Source organism: Ptychodera flava, chromosome 2 (genome assembly GCF_041260155.1).
Source record: "Ptychodera flava strain L36383 chromosome 2, AS_Pfla_20210202, whole genome shotgun sequence".
Classification (NCBI taxonomy): Eukaryota; Metazoa; Hemichordata; class Enteropneusta; family Ptychoderidae; genus Ptychodera; species Ptychodera flava.
In genome coordinates this window covers 45,173,009-45,198,631 of record NC_091929.1, presented here as the reverse complement: position 1 = coordinate 45,198,631, position 25,623 = coordinate 45,173,009, and the positions used below count along the sequence as shown (strand labels likewise).

The following is a 25,623-nucleotide window of genomic DNA, read 5'->3' as shown; positions in this document are numbered from 1 at the left end:
GTGGCCTACAATCAAGGTGTACTTTTAAAGGGGTCTTTATCTTTCTAGAGCCGATCTTAAACCTGTTACATATTACTTTCTGTCTTCTGAAAGTAATCTGTAACTCAAAACATTCTAACAACGCGTACTGTTTTGAGACTATTTATGATATAACAGTGGACATATTTCGAAGAATATTAATAGAAGTGCGAACGAGGCTGTGTAATTGACATGCCGATCAGAACACGAGGAAGTACATATTGAAGACATGCTTGAATACTTCAATTTATAGCTTTGAAAAACAAGTTTGCAAGTCACACAATAGCACAAGGAGCCCCTTTGATGAACAAATACAATACAGTGCGACTTTAACATACAAACTGATATATACAGGTATAGTAGGCTGACTATCAGGCTGAGGTTACATTGATCCTTTGCAACTTGAACAACCGAATCGCGTCTGTACAAGAAACGATATTTTCAACCAATTTTAGTGTCTCTGAGACATAAGTTCTATGTGTCACATTGCTAATCATTTGACCTATAGAGCCTATGCGAACTGAAATAAAAGTATATTATTGGCTTGTTACGGACATTGACTGACCCTGTACATACATTGAACTACGTGTGCCCACTCATTAAATCGCAGCCCAAAGCGAAAAAGGAAAAAACCCACATACTGTGCATATCTGCACTGACATCTCGACATATACTGCACAGAGTGGTCACATGTAATGCGTAGGTGCGAATGTTTTCAACAATGACAATGTATGTTCTATTTCCTTTATAATATTACCAATTTTTGAATATGGGGAATATTTTTACTTGTTAAATGTTTCTGAAAGGAATTGTTTCCTAAATGCAATAAATAAAAGTTCATATTTCTTCAGAGGGTAGAATTCAGAGAGGAGAGAATAGGAAGATATTTTGACTGGTCAAAAAATTCAGGACTTACAGCTAGTGGGACTTTAACGATGCATGGCTTTATTTCACCCCTAAATTGATTGATCCTTTGCTTCGCTTTACATAGAAAGAGCAATAGGTTCAATATAAGTCAATTAATTTTCTAAGGGGGTGTCGGGGGAAACTTAGGGAATTAAGTTTTTTATACTACATTGTTTTGACGTCGCCCCTTAGCGATTGAAAATGGTTGTTGATTTTACGTGCAATATCAGGTCAAAGTTAGCTTGTAGTAGAAGTATACCTGAGAGAAAATTGTTAATACATTATGTTTTATTTCAGAAATCAGTAAGGAATCCAAATAAAACAAACAAAAAAAATAAACGCAAACTTCACTTTTTAAGTGATGTTATTTATGTTAAGAATCATGAAGTTGATTGAGGTTTTCTTTGTTGTTTTAATAGCCTTAATACCGATAACAATAAAATTGTAACAACTTAGATCAATATCGCCTAGTATGGTGTTTTCTGATATCTGAAAGTAACTTATATAATTAGCTCTCGTTGAAGTCATTGTAAATATAAAAATCAGATTCTCCTGACGGGGAATCATGGGATTAAACGACTTGAACAATTGATAAATCAGTTCGACGAATGAGTGGCCCTTTTTGATTTTCTGATTAGTAAAATGTCTATAACTGTTGTACTAGCGTCGTCTAAACGTATGTGCAATAACAAACGATATTTTTATATATATATATATATATATATATATATATATATATATATATATATATATATATATATATATATATATATATATATATATAGTCAATCTACCTGGTCAGTAGTAAAACACGCGACTGCCACTCATCCTTGGAACCCGTCGATATCAGTCTCTTCTTTCTGTAACAGTAGTAATTGATAACTTCCATATGCCATCAGTGGTGTATATTGCCAGGGGTACCGAGACACTTAGATCTTTACACCTGCGTTTTAGGAATAGGAAAGTTCCATTTCTTGTCACTAACTCTTACAAATTTGCATGATCAACATGAAAATGTTTCCCATGAAACGTCCTGTAAAACTTATTTCAACTTATATCAATTTAGTAATCTATTAGTCATAAAATTGCATTTTGAAACACATTAAAAGGCTGGCTCACTTTTATTACTTTTACCATTAAGTTGACGATGTTTGAAATTAAAGAAATGACAAAATAAAAAACACACAATTCCTTCTCTGATTAATTTGAGATTTAATGTTACATAAGAAAATATAAAAAAGGAAAAAAAAAGAACTGATTAAAGTATACAATGGTCCTGTCACATTGACGATTTAGTCAGCTTATGCAGACGTCTGGAAAATTTGGCGAATACGCTGGGCCTGGGTCGAATACTAGTACGTTATGGGTAAGTTTTGCATAAGTTAAGAGACGCTGAAGCACGCTGGTATACGTTGTAATACGGCGACGTTGTGGAAAACTTTTGTGCATGCACAAAACTTTTCCAAGTATGCCAGCGTATGGCTTATTCACGCGCGGGCCATATGTAGGTAGATTTTGCGCACGTTGACATACGTTGACACACGTTACTTTTAAGTTACTCATATGTCGAAATGCATCGAGATAATTGTCTAGCGTACCCAAAACGTATTTTAACCGATGCTTACGTAAGGAATACGCTATATATACGCCCATTTGAAAAGTATATCGTTAGTTCATTAAGCCTGCGTACACGCTGGCTAAATCGTTCAGGTGTAACAGGGCCCTAAGTAAACACTCTTCTCTTCATAACGGTGTCATCTTGGATACAAAGTCAGCAGAAAAGCCAGGTGAATTGACCTTGATTATATGTGGAAGATGTTGAAATATGTGTACGCCTGTATACGCATATAGTTGCATTGTTTTAGAGAGCATTGTCTGTGTGAGCCGAGTGCGTCTGTCCGTGTATCTGTCACTTTGTCTGTTTGTCCCTGTGTATTTCAGTGTATGCGCAAAACGTTGAATCAAATTTACTAGACTTGTTGCATCAAAACCTAACATTTGAGCCTGTCACTACATTTCCCTAAATAGAAACGGTATACGGAGACAACAAAGCTACTATGTTTGATAGAAGTTTTGATTGGACCGTAAGAGGAAATTAAAAAAGAAAGATTAATGCATGTGAGGGCTCTTTGGGACATTTATGGTTATGGTCTCGGAATTACACATGGTTGAATATTTCAGTCTAAGAAGAAACTTATAAAAGACTGATATATTTTTGCATGAGAAATTAAGATATATACCATTATCGTAGTATATCCCTTGCGCGTTCAAGGATTTATTGTCTCGTATAAAATCAAAAGGCATATGGCCACGACCAACAAGAGAGACTGGCCCAGATGTGAACCTTCGCTGTATATTATCTTATATGACTGTACAGTATAAAGATAAAATACAATTTTAACATCAACATTACTTTAAAAGAACATTAAACATATGTCGATTGAAAAAACGCATTTATAAAGACGGGAGAATGTACTATCCATCGGAATGTCAGATTCCATTCTAAAATTACATTAAAGTTTCAAGAAATAATTGTTTTTTGTACTTGATGTCATCAGAGACGTTTCGGTCTTTCTGAAGCAGTCGGATATTGTACCAAGGGAAAGTACTCAATGGTTGCGAGTTGAGGAAGTTATAGCAGCCATTTCCGAAGTTGTCACTATCGGCAGTTTGGAGGTTTTGCAACGCATTAGAAACCTGTGGCGTATTTATTTCAATGATGATGCTGATCGGACAATTTTGTTACAACATGGATTTTCAATACGTGGTAAGTCAGTAGAACTTTGGGGACGAAACCCATTCCGAAAAGAATCCCCTGTCTAACAAATATGAAGATTAATCAATTCTTGTTGGTAAACTATCGACGATTTAAAAGAATCAATTTGAAAAGGTGTACACATCAAACGTAGTCTAGTTAAAATAAGCTGTTTTGTTTCTCTGCAATTTAATCCTGGCTGATTAATTCCTGGTAGTACTTTGGCAAATTGAAATATTGACGATTTTAGATATTTGAAACCTGTGATAATTCGCTCCCATGGTTCTACACAGCAGAATTTTAAATCACATTTCTCGATATATGCGAGATTCGATTATTCTGTGAAATTCAGTAGGAGTACAATATGTATGTAAAAATTGAATCAATAAATTTGCTATATTTAAGGACAAAGTTGTAACTCTTTATGATTTTTGCCATTTGATTTTGCTTTCTCTGTCAATGCAAGTGTTTGATCTACGTCCAAAAGCATATTAAGACATCTATCCTCTACTATTCTATCACGGCGTCTTTACACGTAGAATAAACTGTCACTGTTTACATTTGAAATTTAGTACTGGCCAGAATTCAACTGCCAACAATAATAATGGCGTCTATAAATGTATAGGTTATATTGACAAGCTGAAAACTGTGGACTCATATCATAACACCTAGAGGCCCTTTAATTTCGAAATAAAAATACCTTACTCAATGACCTTACGTTCGTTTAATACTTGTACGATAAACGAAGTTGCATTGAGAGATAAAGAAAATATTTCCGTTATAAAAACTCTTGTCTTGATCTGTCATTATATAATTAAATTAATATTATATAGGGCTCAGCCCTTGGTGTCGCGCCAGGGGTTAAGATTGGCAATGTTATTTGTATTGATTCATGATAAACTGTAATTGTTACTTCATATCGTTTATATGACAACTATGCCCAGTTTCCCTCTGATGAAAGCAGTTCACGTACTTACACGACGTCAAACCCTGCAGCAGGGCAGGTATAGATTTTCTGTAGCGTGTAAAAATTTTGGACAAAAATTGGCAATTTTCACAATGATAACAGCCTATGGCGACGTATTATGCAATAATTATCATTGCAATGGTAACCGCACTACCCACCTTCCACTTGCAAGCTGAAAACTATAGCGTTCCGTCTAAAAACTTGCAATTTTTGAATCTAATTATTGACACAGGGGGCGCTCTTCTATAATTCAATCCCAGCATTCTTTGCGTATGCCCCCGTTCATATGCACGACAGTTTTCTCCGTTTATCTATATCAACGATACTTTGTATCAGCGACAAGGTGTATAATAACATTTACTGGCTAATAAAAGAGGTATATTTTATAAAAGGCATGTTATATCATGGTAATTTGTTTCGTATTTGTTTATTTACGAGTACTCAAAAAAAAAAAACATGGCGGCGCCCATCATGAGAAAGAAGGGTACACTTCCGGTTACTCGCATAGTATATTATGAATAAGCGCATGCGTAGTCAGTAAGCCGCTGGCGCGACTATTAATCAAGGCAATGTACCAGGTTGTAAGGAATGTTAGTTTAGCAAATGATGCTAAGCTGCACCGGAAGAAAAATACAGCAAAGCAGTGGATGACAGCTCTAAATCTTCCAATGCTCAGTAATCTCGTATAAAACCGACACACATATGGCAAGGACTAGCCCTACAGATGGGACAAGCATTGCCCCTCCGCTGTATATTTTCGGTTCAGCGTTTTTAATGTGATAGAGATGGTACCATCTTCGTTCACTGTGACCTTATCAGCCGAATTAAAGATGTTTACCAGCTCTGAAAAGCAACAAAAAAACCGAAAATAAACAATGAATACGTTATTTCTTAAAATAATAATAAGCCAGACAAGGGGTTAAGTAAAAACATGCAAAGAGAGAACGTATTAAGAGTAATTAGAATTTTTGTTGTAGCTGCCCATGTGACCAGTTCGTTATAAGCGTCTGTCCGTGTAGGTACTTTGTAACACTCAGTAAATCATTGCCAAGATGGTGTCGTTTTTTTTTTAATTCTTAGAAAACCTTACAATAAAGATTTGTATCTTGGCGTCGTTCTTATATCTTTCAGAGCCTGACTGCACCACTCCAATAATACATAAAGCCAGCCTAAAGCACTTAAAGTTCATGCAAATTTCAGAAAGTTTGAGACAAACTTGGTATGTCAGGGTTATAATATGCATGAATGTTAAAATTTGGTATCATTGTACACCAGAAAGGAAACGTAAGAAGGTTAAAATTAGATTTTTATATTTGATTTTACCTGTTCCTTTGTCGAAGGGATGGTTTTGTATAGTATACTGACGACTTGTTGTTGTATATCCCTCGTTTGATATGACTATACCCGTGGCCACTTTAGTGTTGATTAAGCCTGTCTGCAGCAAGCAGAAATTCTGTTTGTACAAACGAAACAAAGTGGTGATCGGTGTAATAAATGAAAGGTTCACTATCGGCACCCCACTGTTAGGATTGAGATAACGTTCTACTAAAATGTCTCGCCTGCTCAATTCAAATCGATCACAACACTGCACTGTACATGTAGATACGCTGTAAGTCTGCACTCCGACAATGAACATCAATAACAAATAACGGTCGCTAACATCATAGGGGCAAATACTTCAGTGAGGACGTAGCAAGCTTGATTGTTCAAAATATAAGAGATTGTGGTGGCAATCCGGCACCTAGCGAGGTATCACGAGGAGCTTACAAAGAAACAAGCAAGCGTTTTAAGCGTGGAGGGAGCCAGAAAAGTTTGGGAGAGATGAACATGTATCAGGACAAGTTCCCTTCAACCGGGATGAGAAAAGTGTCGTTCATATGATTACACACATGTGAATACATGTACATGTAAAATGCTACCCCGACTGTACTTTACTCTTACCTTTTCTCTCGTACCAAGTGAAATTGGAGTACGTTTATTCACGGTTTGTAGGAAAGAAACATGGCTTAGTGTAAGTGAATGTTTATTTCGAAAGTTTTGCAGTCAAGACGGGCGATGTCTGTAATTTAATCGATAACATTTTCAAAGTGGCATTTCCTCAATTCCGCGACTGAACAAAGTCTGAACACGACACTTGCGATACACACTATAGTATCGTTGGTATTCATTCACTGCAATATTGAAATCGGCACAAAATGTGTGATGTTCTGTAACACTGACTACATTTGAAACACATGAATTTTAGCAGATACTGAGTACTGATAGGGCAAATGCTGTGGTCAACATCATTTGTATACAGTGTATTTTATGATCACTCCCTAATTTCAGGCTAATCGGCGTGTCCACGGGGTACCGATAGTAGGATCATTATCACCACTGATACAGGGTAAAGTAACCGTTTTATCACCCTTCTGCAGACAGAAATTCTGCTTGTACCAGACAGGCTCGATCAACACTAAAGTGGCCACGGGTGTATCAATGTCTGTTAAGGCATAAAATAAAACAGCAAATGACGAATGTTTGAGTTTGATATGTAACATAATTGTACACATTCAAGCGATTTTAAAAATTCATCTATCTGATAATAGCGTGATTGCGTGTAACCAAAGTAATAGGTACTAAATCGGTAACAAAGGTATATGTGTTCTCAATATATATATATATATATATATATATATATATATATATATATATATATATATATATATATTTCTTTGCAATCCTGTTCGATGCAAAGCAATATTACAATAAAAATGAGAACATCAAGTACGTTTGATACCAATCACTCGAATTCAACTCATGAATTACGATCAGATGAATGCATGAAACGAGTAACAATTGCCATACATACTTACTCTGCGTTCATTACCTTAGTATATGTAAAACGGTGTTTTATCGGAACGACACCTTCTAGCAATCTCTTATGTTTTCTTCATAATTTCTAACAAGTATACAGAGGGAGGCGTTTAACTATTTCACTCTGTCTCAGTCTTATTTTCTTTTGGCTCCTGATCTTCCTGGTCTTTTTGTCTCATTATACATTACATTTATAACTGCATACTCGTTTTATTGTCGCCACCTATATAATTCGATATTGGTCACTAAAATCTTTCTTTGTTCAGCGAAGGGAACTACGAGTGACGTAATGACCGTGTCACCACTCGTCTTCGACTCGTGGTGACACGGTCATTACGCCACTCGTATTTTCCGAGCTGAACGAAGAAAAATATTAGGGAATAATATACTTATCACATGCAATTTAAAATAAGTTTACGGTGACGATTCCGCGTTTAAACTTTTTGTAATGCTTTAGGAATAATATCAATAAGCCGTGGGAAAGTTGTCAATCATTTCCTGTCGTCTGTCAGGTGAGCGAGGAATATAGCGTTCACGTTCGTTCGTGTATGGAGCAAATGCCAGACGACATCTCGGTCTACACATGCAAAGTTATACACTATTTTATAGATAGCATATGCCTATAAATTTACCGCAGACAAAGATACACTATTTTTCGGAATAATCGACTGAATCTCGACGGCGCGAACATTCAGTCGCGTTTGACCCTGGTTACAATGCTTACGGAACCCACGGTAACGGCACCAGCTTCGAGTTCGTGTTTCCGCAAATAATTCAAGTAATTCCCCAGGAATATACAGGCGGTACACTCTTGTGTTTTCGTAGTCTATGAAAATATCGATTTCATTAAATGACTTTGGAGGCCTGGACACCGCACTTGATCCCTTGTTGCAGTGGAAGTCATATGTCTACCACATGAAAGTAGACAGTGCGTCGTAAGTTTAGGCGTCGGCGGGGTCTTTACGAATACGAACCCCCATGCATATTGGCAACAATACTAAAACACAAGGACTCAAAATTTGCCTGTTGGATATATTTTTCAGACTCTAAATGACTAATAATTACGATATTTTCACGTTAGACACTTTTTGATCTCGGAAGAAATACTGGCCGCCATGATGTTTGTTTACATGGACGGGCACACCGAAGATCGACGCAAAAAAGGTCCGACGCACCAAATTGATGACATAGACGCGGGTTGTCGTGACGTAGAACGACCAGAGAATAAATCCCGTATTTTTTGTTCAGAGACGACAAACTTGGCTTGTGAATGATAAGGTTCCTTGTCTCTCTGTTTATATTTTTAACCTACCGTTTTTCTTGTGAAAGAATAAAACTCTTCGTCGTAGGAGCAATCCACTTGGGCAACGTTTTGATAATCGCTGACTGCAGACCCAAATAGGCTTTTTCGATGCTTGAGGATGGTCGATATGAACTGGTGGGTAAATAAAGAAAAGTCGCTGATGTAGAACCAAATAGCATTCTTTCCAAAGATGAGTGTTGGACTTACATCCAGTCGTTCATTTAAACCCTTTCCAACGGAAAAATTGAGGCAAATATTTTCTAGACGATTAAACACTTAAGCAATAAATAACGTCACACCCAGTGGCGATATTCTTCAAGATTTTGATCGTTTACAATACATATGCGTGATTTATGGTACGTTAGCCTATGGAGAGCTAGAACTGGTTAATAGTTAGGGGTATACCCATTTATCAGGTGATTTTTTGCTACTATATCAGAAAGGTATGTTGAAAGTCTGGTGTTAAATGTCAAAACCTAAAATTTTCTCTGACTGATGGCTCATTTGAGTTCCAACCTTGCTATATTGCGAACATAGCAAGGTTATTTTCGCAATCAATATACTTGTATGATAAGATAATTGACGACATCGATTTGTAAAGGTACCGGCTTTTTCGTTTCATTGTTTATTTCTCCCTTATGTCAGCTATATATCCATCCGTCCCTCTGTCAAATTCACCATTTCCCCCTGTAAAAAGTATATCTGTCCCCGGTCCCTCTATCAATCTGACAAACGTTCAGTCCGGCCGTCTCCCTGTCAATCCATCCAGCCATCCATCCACCTATCAACCTATTCATCCAGCTATCTATTCCGTGGCCTTGCTCCAATCTATCAATCGAGTGCTCTTTCCATCAAGTCATTAACAAATAGTGTTTCCAGTAATCGTTACAACCAATCATTAGTGTTCCCTTCGAATATCGTCAAGACAAATATTTCTCGAAGTATATCAAAAATCTTTTTCGATAATTGTTCTCATACAAAAAGTTCAAAAGTAAATAGATTCTTTTCGTACCTGATATAGACTTCTCTCTTCTATGTAGTAAGGCCAGAGGGATTCGTGGTTTGAGGAACCACTTCCACCTGTGAACTGAGGTCCTTGTTCAGTCCCGTAGTACAGAAATGGAATCCACTACAGTGTACAAAATAAAACGGAAAAAGCACGGTAAATACAAAAACATGAGGGTGAAAATTACTTCGAACAGAAAATATTAAGCTTTTGCGAAAACTTTAAACTTTAAAAGGAAACCTGAGGCCGCATGCTTAGCTGGAATCCGGCAATCTGATTGGCTGGAGCCAGGGTTTACATTTTCAAGAAGAAGACCTGCGAACCGTAATGTAGAGCAATTGTAAGGCGTGAGATTTGCTTTGATTGTTAAATTTTAGTGTTGTGCAGCTCGATGAACTCACAAATGACGAGTTTGTATAAATACCGACGGCGATGTAACAACTACATAATATTTAAAGTTCATTTTAAGCGATTTTGCAAGTAAAATATTTTAAGTTCGATATATAATCGCGATATCGATGCGTTGCGTTACAGTATTTACACGAAGTTTGGGCGATACCGCGTTGTTTTCGAGTGATGTGTCCATATTTTGACGAGTTGCGCAGCAACGAGTAGAAATGCGGACACGTCACGAGAATACGACGCGGTATGGCCCAAACTTCGTATAATAACCCCTTTATCATACATGCATGCTTTGGTTATGGCTGTTTTCCTACGGACGTTCCGAAATTAGCGACGAAATCAACTAAAATCGACCTTGCTTGCTCCTCGCTGTACTTATAAAAATTTGGTTGCTTAGGAGTGAAGACAACTGTATCACATCTTGATAATATTCCGCAATTGAGCCATTCCACTTCGAGGGAGGGTTTATGTAGTACTTTCGAAGCGAACATTTGAATATTAAGATGTCGACACTGGTTTTCACAATTTGAAGAAGATTTATTTTGAATTCACAATGACGTTGGACGTAAATCATAGGCTGGGGTGTGTAAAATGACTGTGTTTTCGTGTTTTGATACATAACTTCATCCCTGCGGAAAGTTATGAGGCCGCCAAAATACTCGCGCCACGGCAGCGTTCGAGTTCAAACTCGATCGAATATGAACAGATGAGAGCAAAGAGCAAGCAGCTCTGCGATATCTATGAATGCACAGTACCAGTCAATTTATCTCGAACAACTATATAGGTCCCAAACGTCAAATATGCCGAATTTATCATCTGAGAAGGGAATTTGTGAGTGGATTGGGGAAAGCTTGAAGTGAGTACACTGTAAGCTGTAGCGTTGTAACTCGTTCGTGATTTTGTTGCTGTACGAATAAAACATTTCAAAGGTATTTAAGTCTTCTGCTCGTATATTTTCGTTCCTGGCTTGCCTAAATAGAGCTAAACTTCATTTAACAACCTAAACGAAAGGTTGACTTTCCCTAGTACTTACATCGTATCTGAAACCCACACCGGTGCCACCTGAATGACACGATTATGACCTGTAAATCTCACTGACAGGTACAAATATAATACTGTATGTGCACCTTGTCTGTCGCGAATATTTTCAGTGCGGTTGTATTTTTGTGGCTCATTTATGGCTGTAAACTATATAATTCACCACCTAGATTCATCAACACGAAACTTGTAGTTAAGCGGTCTATCATGATGCACTATCAGCCGGTATCTTAATCTTTAGCAGCGTAGACGATAATGAAAACACTGCACCGTATGGGACAGGCCGTGAACGATGATAGGTGTCGGCAAGATACAAGTTTCAATGGGTTCGTTTGTATGTTTTAGGTACAACTGTACTTGTAACTAAGTGCAATGCCTGTGAACTAACTGCAAACAACAAAATGGGTTCGTTTGTATGTTTTAGGTACAACTGTACTTGTAACTAAGTGCAATGCCTGTGAACTAACTGCAAACAACAAAATTTTGACCATAGTCATAATGACGTTTCAGATTGTCATTAGTCTTGTTATTCGCTCAGCTGTTTTATATGTATATGAACATGCCAACATAGGTCATGCATACCAACGAAGGTCATGTGTACGCGTAGGTGTAAGTATTTCGGTCACAATGAAAAAGGGTATTTCTTGCGTTTTTTGAATTGCTGGAGCTGCAGAAAAGATCAGACATTTTTTCATAGAGTCCTTGGCCTACATTTAGAATGGCCTGCAGCCGCTGTTAAATTTGATATAAATTGGTGAAATCGATAAAGCTAACTTGAATTAAAGTGTCAACTTTTACGATAAAAATGGAGTCAAGCTTTCCATAAGTTTCTCCTCTTCATATCGGTAAGATTTAAGGTGACTAGGGACTTCACAACTAGAATTGCATTACGTAAGTTCTCATTGGAGAGGCAAAGCATCATGAGGGCTACAGAGTTTAATCGAGAGTATTTATATAAAGACTTACACTGTTAACACACTGTTAAAGAGTATCGCATATAATTTGTCACGATTTACAGCAATAAATTTGTGCATTTCAACTTTCGCCAAAGCGCATTGCCTGTCAATCTTCTATTGCTCCGTATAGTATTAATGATATAGAGAATCTTACCTCAGCCATAAGAAGATATGCAAGTGCATTTCTAAGCCGAGTATAATCAGTGACACCCAGGAATCTACGTGTATCGACGTTGTCCAAGTATCCTCCAAGAACGGTGGAATCAATGAATAACCTCGCTGTAAACAGGTCAAGATAAATTTAAACGCCAACCATGGTTTCGCGAAAAGATTTTTAACGAGACTTTGAATAAAGCACGTTGACAAAGTAATGTTTCAGCTGTTAGGATCAGACTAAGCGGTTTTCTTGGCAGACATTTCTCAAGTAAGTTGGGTGGTAAGTTACGAATTTTAATTTTTAGTTTTAAAGCACAATGAAGATATTTTAACAGAAAATATCTTAGTTTGAGGTTCAATTCCGGGTCCATATAGCAATTAAAACACAATACAAATGAAGATGGGTTGTTAAGCAGAGTGTTCGCCAATATTTTATGGACTTGGTTTTGTTGTATATAGGAAACGTGTTTTCCCTATATACTTTATCAGAATCGCCATGTAAAAGTTTTGACTAGAGAAGCTAATAACTCGACTAGAGAACCTAAATACTAACATGTATTGGCCATCATCTTGAAATGTCGCTGCGAAAACAGCAAACTTTCTCTTTTCAGATACAGCAAGACGGTGTTTGAGGTCCATGCAAGCCGTAAAAAGAGAATGTTTAGAGCTTTTTGTGAATTTGAAGGAGAATACTACTTTACGATCTTTTCTGTTCTGATTATTAGTAGCTGTATACTTACTCTGAGCGCCAATTCGTCGGGTATCCGATAATATCCATTACTTGGCTGGGTACTTGTGAAAAAAGAGCTCAGGGCCGACTGCATGTCGTTATCAAAGACAGCATCAAGTGCTGGTTGGTATTCGGCTAAGGAATCACCCCTGGAACCGGCATGACCAATTACAAAGATTTCAGTCGAGTTATTCAGCTCTTCTAAGAAGTCCTTGGGTATCTTAAAGTGTAAGAGGAGGTGTAGGCGTAAATGAACAGTATTTTAAAATGATGATCACGTAGTCACGTAAGATGACTGTACTGACGACGACGGCGACAATGAAGATAATAAAGATCACGGCGATGATGAAGAGGAGGAGGAGGAATAAACATTTTTCACCGACATCTTCATCAAAAATGAAAAAATGATTTCCGGTTATTTATTCAGGAATAATATATAGACATATTTCAATACAACACATGTTACATGGAATCTACTTACACCATCTGCGTTATCAAGGCAAAAACCGTCTATGTCATAATCTTTCGCCACTTCTCGAACCCAGTTTATTAATGAAGTACGTACGAAGCTGTTTGTATGATCCAATTTTGGAAGGTAGTTTGCCCAATTCTGCAAACAAACAAACAAACAAACAAACAACAAACAAAAAACAAATAAACAACAAATAAACGTAACATGCCAACATTTTTTTTACATAAAACACATTAAAATGTAAGGTTCACACAAATGGCAGGGCTCGAAATTAGCGGCAGTCCCGCGTCCACAGACTACCAACTTTTCCCTGGGGCTACCAAAATAAATGAAATGGTAGCCCACACGGACTACCAAGCCTGGGACATGAAAATACTTAGTGGGCGACATGATGTTGATCGCTGTGAGATGGCCGACGCTCATACAGTCAACCCATCTGGACAAGTGGCGACAAACCTGTCATAAAATGTCATTTATATCTGAACTAATGTACTTGGCTTATAGGCTGGGAAATGATGACCAATGAAAATTCATTCTCATAATTATTTAATCACAATTTATCAATCAAAGTTAAACACAAAATTATTCTAACTGCAAGAAAAAGCTGTTGGGCCATCCACACATTACGCTTTCCGAAGTGTACGAGATCATCCCATGATATGGTAGGGAAATATAGTCAAAATTGCCACGTAAGTATTAGGAACATGACTGTGCCAAGTTGTCATCCTGAATTCATACGAGCTAATCTATTTTTAGCCATGTTATGTTTACACATGCTGAGTGAAAAGTCGTGGTCATTGCGAACATCAAAATTTGCCTATAAGCTCTGCGTATGTGTGAATTGGTCGTCAAACTTTGAGGCGTCACCGTTGTCTACTGCACATGCTGTACCGTTCTCCTAAGGCTATTGCAGGTATTGATGTCAAATGACTAGAAAATTCACTTACTGGATAGAATCATGCAAATTAATCGTTCATTGTCTATATATAAATAAAAATGTCCTTTACAAAAAACCCCTCTTCATTCGTGCATGGGCTACAAGACATTGTCGCTTGGTTACCAACTTAAGAAAATGGTAGCCCAAGGGGCTACCAGGGCAAAAAAGTTAATTTCGAGCCCTGCATGGTCACTGAAAACCCAATAATTGGTGCAATAACGGCGCGAATTCTTGAAGAAGACCAGCGGACTGTAAATAATAACCAGTCCAGTCATGTCATTGTTATGAAGAAAACTTCAAACGAATGATTTCAGAGAAGGGATAAATTCTGTAAAACGCGGTACGTTCTTTGGGAACATGAAAAAGAAGTTTTTTTACGAGGAAGACCATATACCTTACTGTACTGATTTGGTCATTACATTATATTACCATTTTCAAACACTTACGTAGAAATAGTCATAATGTTCTTCTTTATCAAATGGTACAAACTTGTCGAAAACATCTCTTTGTGGGGAGGGACAGGAGCTGCTTGAACAGCCATCTTGATAACCCATATTCCTGATAACTCTGTTGCAAAAATTACCAAAATAATAATTATTAAAATTATCCTACCATCACTTTGAAAACACAATATCACACTATATTTTAGAGTAAACAACAATTGTTATCCTGAAATTAATCTGATAATTCCTAGTATTCAGTCAACTTTAGTCCGTTATAGTAGCTTGTTTAAAAAAAGTCCCAGCAATTTGCATTCAATATGATTAGAAAAAATTTAAACGTGAAACAGGACATAAACCTGTATTTCTAAATATCTTGATTTTTGTTAGTTTTTCTTTCCTATGACTTTTAAAAAGAGGTGCATTTATTTAGCCCCACCTTTTTCATTTGAAATTTCATCAACAAAATTACAATGGGGAGATACAGCTGATAAGTACCCGTCCGTGTTCTCATATACCTGACGCAGGCTTTGGATATTAAACATTTTACATTTCTAACGCATTCAAATCTGGAAGAACCGAATCTCCTAGATTTAATATTCAAACAGTTCCGATTTTTAAGAATGTAAATGATTAGAAAGAGCATTCAACATGTTTGAGTCAATAATTTCTTGCTTTGAATTCTAAGTTTGTAAAATTTCTTATCTTATTTTCATTCTTTCGCTCTTATTGTATACATACGACGTCGCTGAAAGATCAACAGTGTAAACATACTCACAGATCTGCCATTACCCAGATATCACGGGAATGACACGCTTGAACCAAATCAATCAAGTCTTGTTGAGTTCCGAAATAACTATTGATTTTGTAGTTATTCAAAGGCCAACGACCGAGGTAATCGACTCTACCAAATGAGTCATTAGTATTCAACACAAATGGGGAGATACGAATCGCATTTACACCTACAAGAAAATAAAAGAAACACAAGCTTGGGCATTTTATCGAAGAATTTTCATTTAAAAGGAAAGCGAGAGAGATGAAATTTGACTAAAATTATAATACGGTATGACTCAAGCTCAATACCTATAGTGTTTCATCATATGTCGATCTACAGAACATGTTAGAAGCATATAAGTAACAAAACATATCGATGACAATCTCAAAGGGTAAAATTATCTTTTTAGCAACAATAATGAAGGATTGGTGAATATGTTGAAATTTTACAACAAATATATCTTTCAAATTTGCATGTAATTTACATTTTCAGGTCAGTCGATATATACAGAAAAAAGCACCAAATGTTTTAATTTTGCTTTGATTCGAATTAAACTTACCCAAACCTGCAATGTAGTCTAACTCCCGTTGAATACCCTTGAATGTTCCCCCACATATGTTCGAGACATGCATTGGAGAGTTTGGTGATTTACTTGTGTGAGCAAGACGGTCGGTAACAACCTGTAAATAACATTTATTGACAACCAAAGATTATAAAATGAAACAACAACTTACATGAGTAAAATTACTAATATGAAAAAAAAAGTCATTTTTATTGCTTATGTGCGTGGGATGCATCATGGAAAAATGTGAATGCGTGTGAATAAATAATGATTTTGGAAGACTTTGAAACGTTATATATATATATGAAAGAATTGTCAGAAAATAAAAACAATCATTTTACACGCGAACGAAACACCTTGGTGCCATTTTATCAATGTAGTGCGTCGAAACAGTTTGAATGATCCGATAGTGCAAGTCTGTTTCCCTGCAAATAACAACAAAGAGACAAACATAGAGCCAATTTTACATAAATACTTATAGAACTTTTAAACACATGGCCGCTGAAAACAAAATAACAGGTGCAATAATCTATGTGTCCATCGAATTACAATTCAAATATCTTTAGGTATTAAGATTGGGAAATCTTTGCAGAACCGATTAAGATTTTTTAGGCTTATTTACCATGTCAGAAAATGAAGGATAAGTTTTCTAAGACGTTACGCGGAAACAGCAAATATGAATAGAATAATAAGAATTCGTCAGCTGTTTACAAAGATTACTACACATACCTAACCCTACTGATTTCGTGACAAATTCGTCTCAAAGACTATACTTTGTAGTCGTGATAATATTCTTGGTTGTTAAATGGTACAAACTTGCTGAAATAATATTTTTCTTGGGGATAATAGGAGCTGTTGGAACAGAGATCTGGAAAACCCATATTCCCGATAACCCTGTGTGTAAAAATTAAAAAAAAATATAAATATTAAAATGACCCTACAGTTTTTTTGCTGAGCTTGTTTTTGAATATAACCTGGCTTGTTAGGTATCATTAGAAAGATAATTTACTAATCTTTGAAATGACATATTGTAACATGCAATATCGTGTGTAGTTTTCATGATATGTAACCAAACTTACCCCATACCCCAAAGTTTACATTGAAAATTTCAGTCATAGCTAAAACCAAATTCTACCATTTTTTTAGCTTGACACAAAATATGGCCGTTTTTGCTATGAAATCTATTTTATTTGGTACAGGGACATGTCAAAAATATGAAATAGACTTTTAACAGAAAAAATATTGGGAATCTACAGCTGTAACAGTCATATTTTGAAGGGTACCGCAAAGTAACAGTGTTGCAGATTTGCATGCATTTTTGTTTAATTTGTCTTCCTATAAGTTATCTGCTGAGCTTGTTTTTGAATATAACCTGGCTTGTTAGGTATCATTAGAAAGATAATTTACTAATCTTTGAAATGACATATTGTAACATGCAATATCGTGTGTAGTTTTCATGATATATAACCAAAACTTACCCCATACCCCAAAGTTTACATTGAAAATTTCAGTCATAGCTAAAACCAAATTCTACCATTTTTTAGCTTGACACAAAAAATCTGGCTGTTTTTGCTATGAAATCTATTTTATTTGGTATAGAGACATGTCAGAAATATGAAATAGACTTTTAACAGAAAAAATATTAGGACTCTACAGCTGTTGCGGTCATATTTTGAAGGGTACCGCAAAATAACAGTGTTGCAGATTTGCATGCATTTTTGTTAAATTTGTCGTCTTATAAGTTATCTGCTGAGCTCGTTTTTGGATATAACCTGGCTTGTTAGGTATCATTAGAAAGACAATTTACTAATGTTTAGAATGACATATTGTAACATGGAATATCTTCTGTAATTATCATGATATGTAACCAAAACTTACCCCATACCCCAAAGTTTACATTGAAAATTTCAGTCATAGCTAAAACCAAATTCTACCATTTTTTTAGCTTGACACAAAAAATATGGCCGTTTTTGCTATGAAATCTATTTTATTTGGTACAGGAATATATCAGAAATATGAAATAGACTTTTAACAGAAAAAATATTGGGAATCTACAGCTGTAACAGTCAGATTTTGAAGGGTACAGGAAAATCTCAGTATTCCTGACTTGTGTGCATTTTTGTTGAATCTATCGTCTTTTAAGTCATCTGCTGAGCTTCTTATAGAATATAATGTAAGTTGTTAGGTATCATTAGTAAGATTATTTACTAGTCTTTAAAATGACGTATTGTAAAATGCAATATCTTGTACAGATTTTTATGAAATATGACCAAAACTTACCCCATACCCCAAAATTTACATCGAAAACTACTGTCATAGCTACTGTCAAATTCAAGCAATTTTTTACGCAGACATAAAAAATTAGACAATTTTTTGTATGAAATCTGTTTTATTTTGTATTTTGCCATATCAAAAATATGAAATGAACTTTTAACAGAAAAAATATTAGGATTCTATAGCTGTAACAGCTGTATTTTTAAGGGTATAGCAAAATCTCAGTATTCCTGATTCGTATGCGTTTTTGTTAAATCTGTCATCTTATAAGTCGTCTACTAAGCTTGTTATTGATTATAACTGAGTTTGTTTAGTATCATTGAAAAGGTAATTAAATATTCTTTACAATGACATATTGTAACAGGCAATATCTTGTATATTTTTCATGGAATATGACCAAAACGTACCCCATACCCCAAGGTTTATATTGAAAGTACTGTCATAGATAACGTGATCAAATTCCGTGAATTTTTAGCTAGACATGATAAAAATAGCTCTGTTTCGGTATTAAATCTGTTGTATATGGTACTGGGTCATGTCAGAAATGTGAAATAGACTTTTAACAGAAAAATATTTGGACTGTATGGTTGTAGCAGCCATAGCTCAGCAGATAACTTATAAGAAGACAGTTTTAACAAAAATGCATGCAAATCTGCAACACTGTTACTTTGCGGTACCCTTCAAAATATGACTGTTACAGCTGTAGAGTCCCAATGTATTTTCTGTTAAAAGTCTATTTCATATTTCTGACATTCCTCAGTACCAAATAAAAAGATTTCATATAAAGCATTGCCTTATTAGTTATGTCTAGCTAGAAATTGGTAGAATTTGACGATAGCTACGAAAGTAATTTTCGATATAAACTTTGTGGTATGGGGTAAGTTTTCGTCATATTCCATGAAAACTATATCAGACATGGCATATAACAATATGTCATTTAGAACAGTAGTAAATTAGCTTTTTAATGATACCAAATAAACATGGTTATGTTATAAAATAAGCGCAGCAGAAGACCTACAATGGGACAAGTTAACAAAAGCACATATGAGTCTGCACTGCTGTGATTTTGCAGTACTCCACAGAATATGCCTGTTACAGCCATAGAATACCAATATTCTTTCTGTTAAAAGTCTATTTCATATTTCTGACATATTTCTGTACCAAATAAGATATATTTCATAGCAAAAACGGCCAGATGTTATATGTCTAGGTAAAAAATGGTAGAATTTGGTTTTAGCTATGACTGAAATTTTCAATGTAAACTTTGGGGTATGGGGTAAGTTTTGGTTACATATCATGAAAACTACACACGATATTGCATGTTACAATATGTCATTCTAAACATTAATAAATTATCTTTCTAATGATACCTAACAAGCCAGGTTATATCCAAAAACAAGCTCAGCAGATAACTTATAAGAAGACAGTTTTAACAAAATGCATGCAAATCTGCAACACTGTTATTTTGCGGTACCCTTCAAAATATGACGGTTACAGCTGTAGATTCCAATATTTTTTCTGTTAAAAGTCTATTTCATATTTCTGACATGCCCCTGTATCAAATAAAACAGATTTCAGACAAAGCAATGCATATTTTATTATGCCCAGCTAAAAAATTGGTAGAATTTGAGTTTTACTGTAATTTGCAATGTTAAATTTTGGGGTAAGGGGTAAGTTTTGGTTATATTTGACAAAACTGTAGCAGATATTGCATAGTGCAATATGTCATCTTAAAGAGGAATAAATTACCTTTCTAATGATACCAAACAAGTGAGGTTATGTTAAAAAATGAGCTCAGCACATGACTTAAAAGAAGACAGATTTGACGAAAATGCATTTGGCTTGGAAAATCGTGATTTTGCGGTACCCTTCAAAACATGACCATAACAGCTATTGCGTCCCTATATTTTTCCTGTTAAAATTCCATTTCGTATTCTAGGGATCCCAAGGGTTCTGAAAAATACAGGTTTGTTATCCTGTGGGGGGGGGGTGCACGTAGACCCCCTCTAGCCCACGGACTACTATGACTATAGTAGTGCATTTCTGCCAGTTACAACTTTTTAATGCTCAGTACCATGACAAATGATTAACTATTGTGCAGTTGGGTGCAAAAATGACTCAAAGGAGAACAAAAATGGAGTAAGTTTTTATTCCCCACTTTTTCGAATACAGTGGCTAATGAAAGTCGGGCGAGGTAAAACAATGTTAAAAACTGTCAAATATACAAAGTTATGCTCTGTACATTCAAGTATGATTGTTTTATAAGGGATCTCTGGACTCTAATACCGATACAAGACGATACTACACAATAATGTGTGGTTCGCATCTTGACATACTGAGTCAGCCTACTATCCGCGGCGCCGGACTTAACCAGTAAACATTAATATTGACGTTTTCGGGACTCTAATATCCGAAGACGAAACTACATATAATTCTGTGCAGCCGTTCTTATTTTATGTCTGTTTTTCTAGCATGGATTTATCACCAATATTGTATAAGCAACGTCGTGGAGACTTTTTAACTGTTCTTGTTCTGAAAATTTACTAATTATTACTAGTACATTTGCAGAAATACTTTCGTTTTCGAGTTTCGAGTTATATTTTCGAATGCGTCGATATATCTTAGATAAAATGAAAGTCTCCTACACATAATATACTACCTTACAACGATTCTCATATTTTTAGTTCTTTCGACTCCTTTCACTTTCAAATCTGTACTGTAAGACAGCTTTCCTGATAAACAACCCTTGACTTCCATTCTGCGGCGGTTATCCCGCTGGAATACGAAACGAAAAACGCAGGAGAGATATACTTAACGGGAAGAGAATTGAAAGGATTTGACAGGCCATACTTGACTTGATAGCTATATTTCTTGAAAACCTTAGCGCGGAAAACGCAAACTTTGTTGCTGTCACCAAGCTTTGCTGAGTGTTTCTGAGGTTTGGAGTTCCTTTTCTGCCACCGCCCTGTGGCCTACAACCAAAGTTTACTTTTAATGCGGGCATGATCTTTCTACAGCCCATCCTAAACCTGTAACATCTTACTTCAAGTCTTCTAACAGTAATTTGCAAGTTTAAAGCTTATAACAACATGTACTGTTTTGGGATTATTTGTAATAAAACAGTTGAAATATTTCGTAGAATGTTGATAGCATTACGAACGAGCCTGTGTAATTGACATGCAGCTCACAAAACAAGGAAGTAAATTGCCGACATGCTTGAATACTTCAATTTATAGCTTAAAAAATTACAAATCACACTGTAGTATCATGAGCCCTTTTGATGAACAAATACAATGCAGTGAAACTTTAGTCCGTAATACAAACTGACGTATTGAGGTATAGCAGGCTATCAACCTGGCTGAGGTGCGTTGACCCTTTGTTGGACAACCAACCCACGATAAGACAAGAGACGATATGTTCAACCAATTTTAGCGACCCCGTCACATTCTATGTGTCAAACTAATTATTGGACTACAGCAACCAAGGAGTCTCATGGAATCACTTTTAATAGTCACTCAAAATTGTAGCATTGAAGAATATTCTAGCTGTCATTTTTATTCTAATATTAAATTGCATTTCCATGTGACTTTATTATCCGCTGTATTAATAAATTCACTTCTATTTCCATGGTAAGTTTGACATTAGATTCCCTTAACACTTTGTTTTATGTTTTCAAACTAAACTGAAATTCATTTTCAAGTCGAGTTTAATGTTTATTTTTTCTAGAAATTAAAATAAATTTTGCTTTATTTTTTCAGTTTGATTTGTGATTTGTAATCAATTTTCTTTTATATTTCATTTTGATTTTGCGCTGATTTTCAGGGAAAAGTCATTCTTAAGTTAAGTTTCATTCCGATTCGCATTTTTATTTTCGTTTAAAATTAATTTCCGTTTTTGATTTCGATTTTTATCTTTGCTCAAGTTGCTTTTTGATTTATCTTTTTTTTTTTTACTTTTATTTTTGTTTCAAAAATTTAAGTTACTCAAATTTTGATTTCCTCTTACATGTAATTTTTTGCTCTCGTTTTAATTTTGTTGTGTACTTTAAAATCAAAGTCACATTCATTTCCGTTTTAACCAATCAATGTTTGTTTATATTATCAACCGTTCGTATATGTTCTGATTTAAGTTTGATTTTTGATTTAATAACAGCCGCCCTATTTCGCGTCCCCCGTAGTCGCGAAAATCTCGACATTTTCATTTTTATTTTTATTTGAAATTGCAAGATGAAATTCCTTTTTATGTCTCATTTCAGTTTCACTTTGCATTGATTTTGAGAGTAAAGCCGTTCTGATTTGTATTTTGCTTTTAGTCATTTCCACTTTTGATTTCACTTTCATATATACTCAGAATTTCACTTTGACCTATGTTCTGATTTCACTTTGATTTTCGTTCCAAAAACACTCATCCTATTGCCCGACCCCTGGCGTCACTGAAACCCAGGAAAAGTGGGAAGCGTACTCCTGAGATTTTCAAAGGGTGTACCTCCAATTTCTGTCTCGCCATTGTTATGTTATTTTATCCAACTTATGACCTGAGTTTATTTGTCTAGACACCGTGGTAGGTGCAGGGACAATGGTCTAGAACATTCTTAAGGTCACCGTCCTTCATGAAGTTGACTTCAAATAAGTATGTTTGGAACCTTCTAGAAATTTAATTAGTCGTGTGTTTTCTGTAAGAGTAGATAATTTAATTAGTCGTGTGTTTACTATAAGAGTAGATATTTTTAGAACAGTAATTAGCATATCATATTACATTTAAATTTTAAACAAATTCGTTGACTTCACCGTTTTTTCTCATGTAAAACTATTTACATTCCAAAAATTGTGAGGGATTTGCTTGACAAATTTTGGGAATATTTACCGTTATCCATATATCTTTCTTTCATGAATATGACTTTGTTTGTGTACCGTCTATTACTGTCTGTTCTGTGCTGTTTTGTGTCTATGTTTACAACTATTGTCTTACGAATTCTGACCTACTGTCATTGGATTATGGATTGGTATGATTGTGATTATTTTGCATGTGAATGTTTTCCTATAGCATGGTACAATTTGTTTGTTATCAATTTATACTGTAGGTTTCCCCGATGAAAAATAGACACATGTTTAGTGACTTTTCCATGAAAGTGAGCCATTCGGACGGCAACTAACCCTATACCTTTTTATTGGAGTAAGACCCCAGGAACTAAATCTGCAGACGTCGTGACGATAAATTTTCATATGAGCCATTTTCTACCGATTTTTTTCCTGAATATCAATGCATATAAAAACAGTATAAAAAGCTCTTAAATCTTGGATTTCAAATTAAGAATAGTTGTCTTTTATTACCCCGTCCTCGTATAATTTAGATTGTTTGGTCATTTAATCCTCAGTTACCACCCTCGAGGAGCTAGACACTCATTAGCTTTGCACTAGCTATTTTCTAGATCCTATTCACATTCATTCCTCTTTAAAAAAGAGAACAATTTCTCATTAGATTTGTGTAGTTTTTGTATATATATATATATATATATTTACTTGTCTATTTATTTATTCACTGAGATATTTTCTGTTGCATTTACTTTTTTAAGTTAATACACAGTGGGAGTTTATAACGCCAGATCTTTATACCTCAGAAGAAAAGCGGAGCCTTTGTAACTTGCAAACATAAATTGTAATGCAATTACAGTTCTTGTAATTATGGAAATGAAATGAAATGGATGAATGGATAAACTAAAGTAGACTATATACAGTTCTGTTACTATTTCTGAACTTATTTTATATCTCCATGATCATGATTTCATACAGCATAAGACATTTGCTTTGCTATCAACCTATACTTTGGGTTTTTACAAATGAAAAAGCGACCTATGGTAATGAATTTTCCTTGAAAAGTCACCCTTCTGGACGGTACATACCAATTTACCTTTCTATAGGAGTAACTCTCTGGTGCTTAAACTGCGGAGGTCATGACAAACAGTAGTCATTTTCTGCCGCTGTTTCTATTTTGAAATAATTTTTATCTCCATTTTCAAAGCGACTTTCATTTTCATTGATTTTCATTTTCATTTTTCTACCTTCGACCGTCAGCCTTTAGATTGTCATATGATGTCTTTGAACCAATCAAAAGTGTTACATATCTATATACTTATACACAAATGGTCGAGAAAGCGAATTACGAACCGTACATGTACCTGCGTGACCGCGCGCACGACCCAGCCGACTCTCAGTCGCAGAGACACATGAACGTGATTAAGAGCTGCTATTCGTAAACTGCTACTCTGGTCGTTATTTGTATATGCAGTAAGGATGACACACATGCGTGAATTAAGCATAACTGCACGAATTTAGTTAGGTTTGGCGACAGCCCACTATCTTTTGTGGCACGTTCACCACCTGTCAATTTGCCAACATAACTGAAAGTGAGCAGGGGGTTACGTTGGCAAAAAAACACGGTTCGGTCGTTCTTCGAATCGGGACTACCATTAATTTAGAGACGTGAATAACAGTTTGTACGTACAATGCGCCCGGCCAGTGCAAGTACGCTCTACGGCTCTCCCAGGAACTTGACCGAATCGTGGCTACAGGGCAGTGATATGCATTGTTAATAAGCAATACATAGCCATGCAAAGGTAGAAAGAATGTTCGTTGGAGGGTTGTTTACATCGCATCGTCGTAAATTAGCTCCAAGGTTCCCCTATTAGAGTAATTTCAGTGTAATAAAGGGAAAGTGGCTTCACACATCAGCCATCTCGTCTTGTATGTGCTTTGGTGTGTTTAGTGTCTGAGTTGTGTTTTGGCTGTTGGTGTGGAAATTAACAAGCGAGTCGTTAATTTTCAAATTAGCCATGGCTCTGGTTTCGAAACGTGGGGATAAAAAAAGAGTCACCACTGTCAAGGACACATCTGACTACGCCCACGTCTCGCCATGGCTAATTTGAAAATTAACGACTCGCTTGTTAATTTCCACACCAACAGCCAAAACACAACTCAGACACTAAACACACCAAAGCACATACAAGACGAGATGGCTGATGTGTGAAGCCACTTTCCCTTTATTACACTACAATAAGATCTCAAACACAATTA

At 35.7% G+C, this 25,623-nt stretch overlaps 1 long non-coding RNA gene across 1 annotated transcript; it reads right to left on the bottom strand.

Moving 5' to 3' along the window:
- Positions 1 to 8,820: 8,820 nt before the first annotated feature.
- On the bottom strand, positions 8,821 to 12,475 carry LOC139148718 (uncharacterized). Its single transcript, XR_011555982.1, has 3 exons — positions 12,362 to 12,475; positions 9,818 to 9,934; positions 8,821 to 8,937 (listed from the first exon to the last, which is right to left on the bottom strand). It is a non-coding gene; the product is annotated as an uncharacterized lncRNA (long non-coding RNA).
- Between the last annotated feature and the right edge of the window lie 13,148 nt (positions 12,476 to 25,623).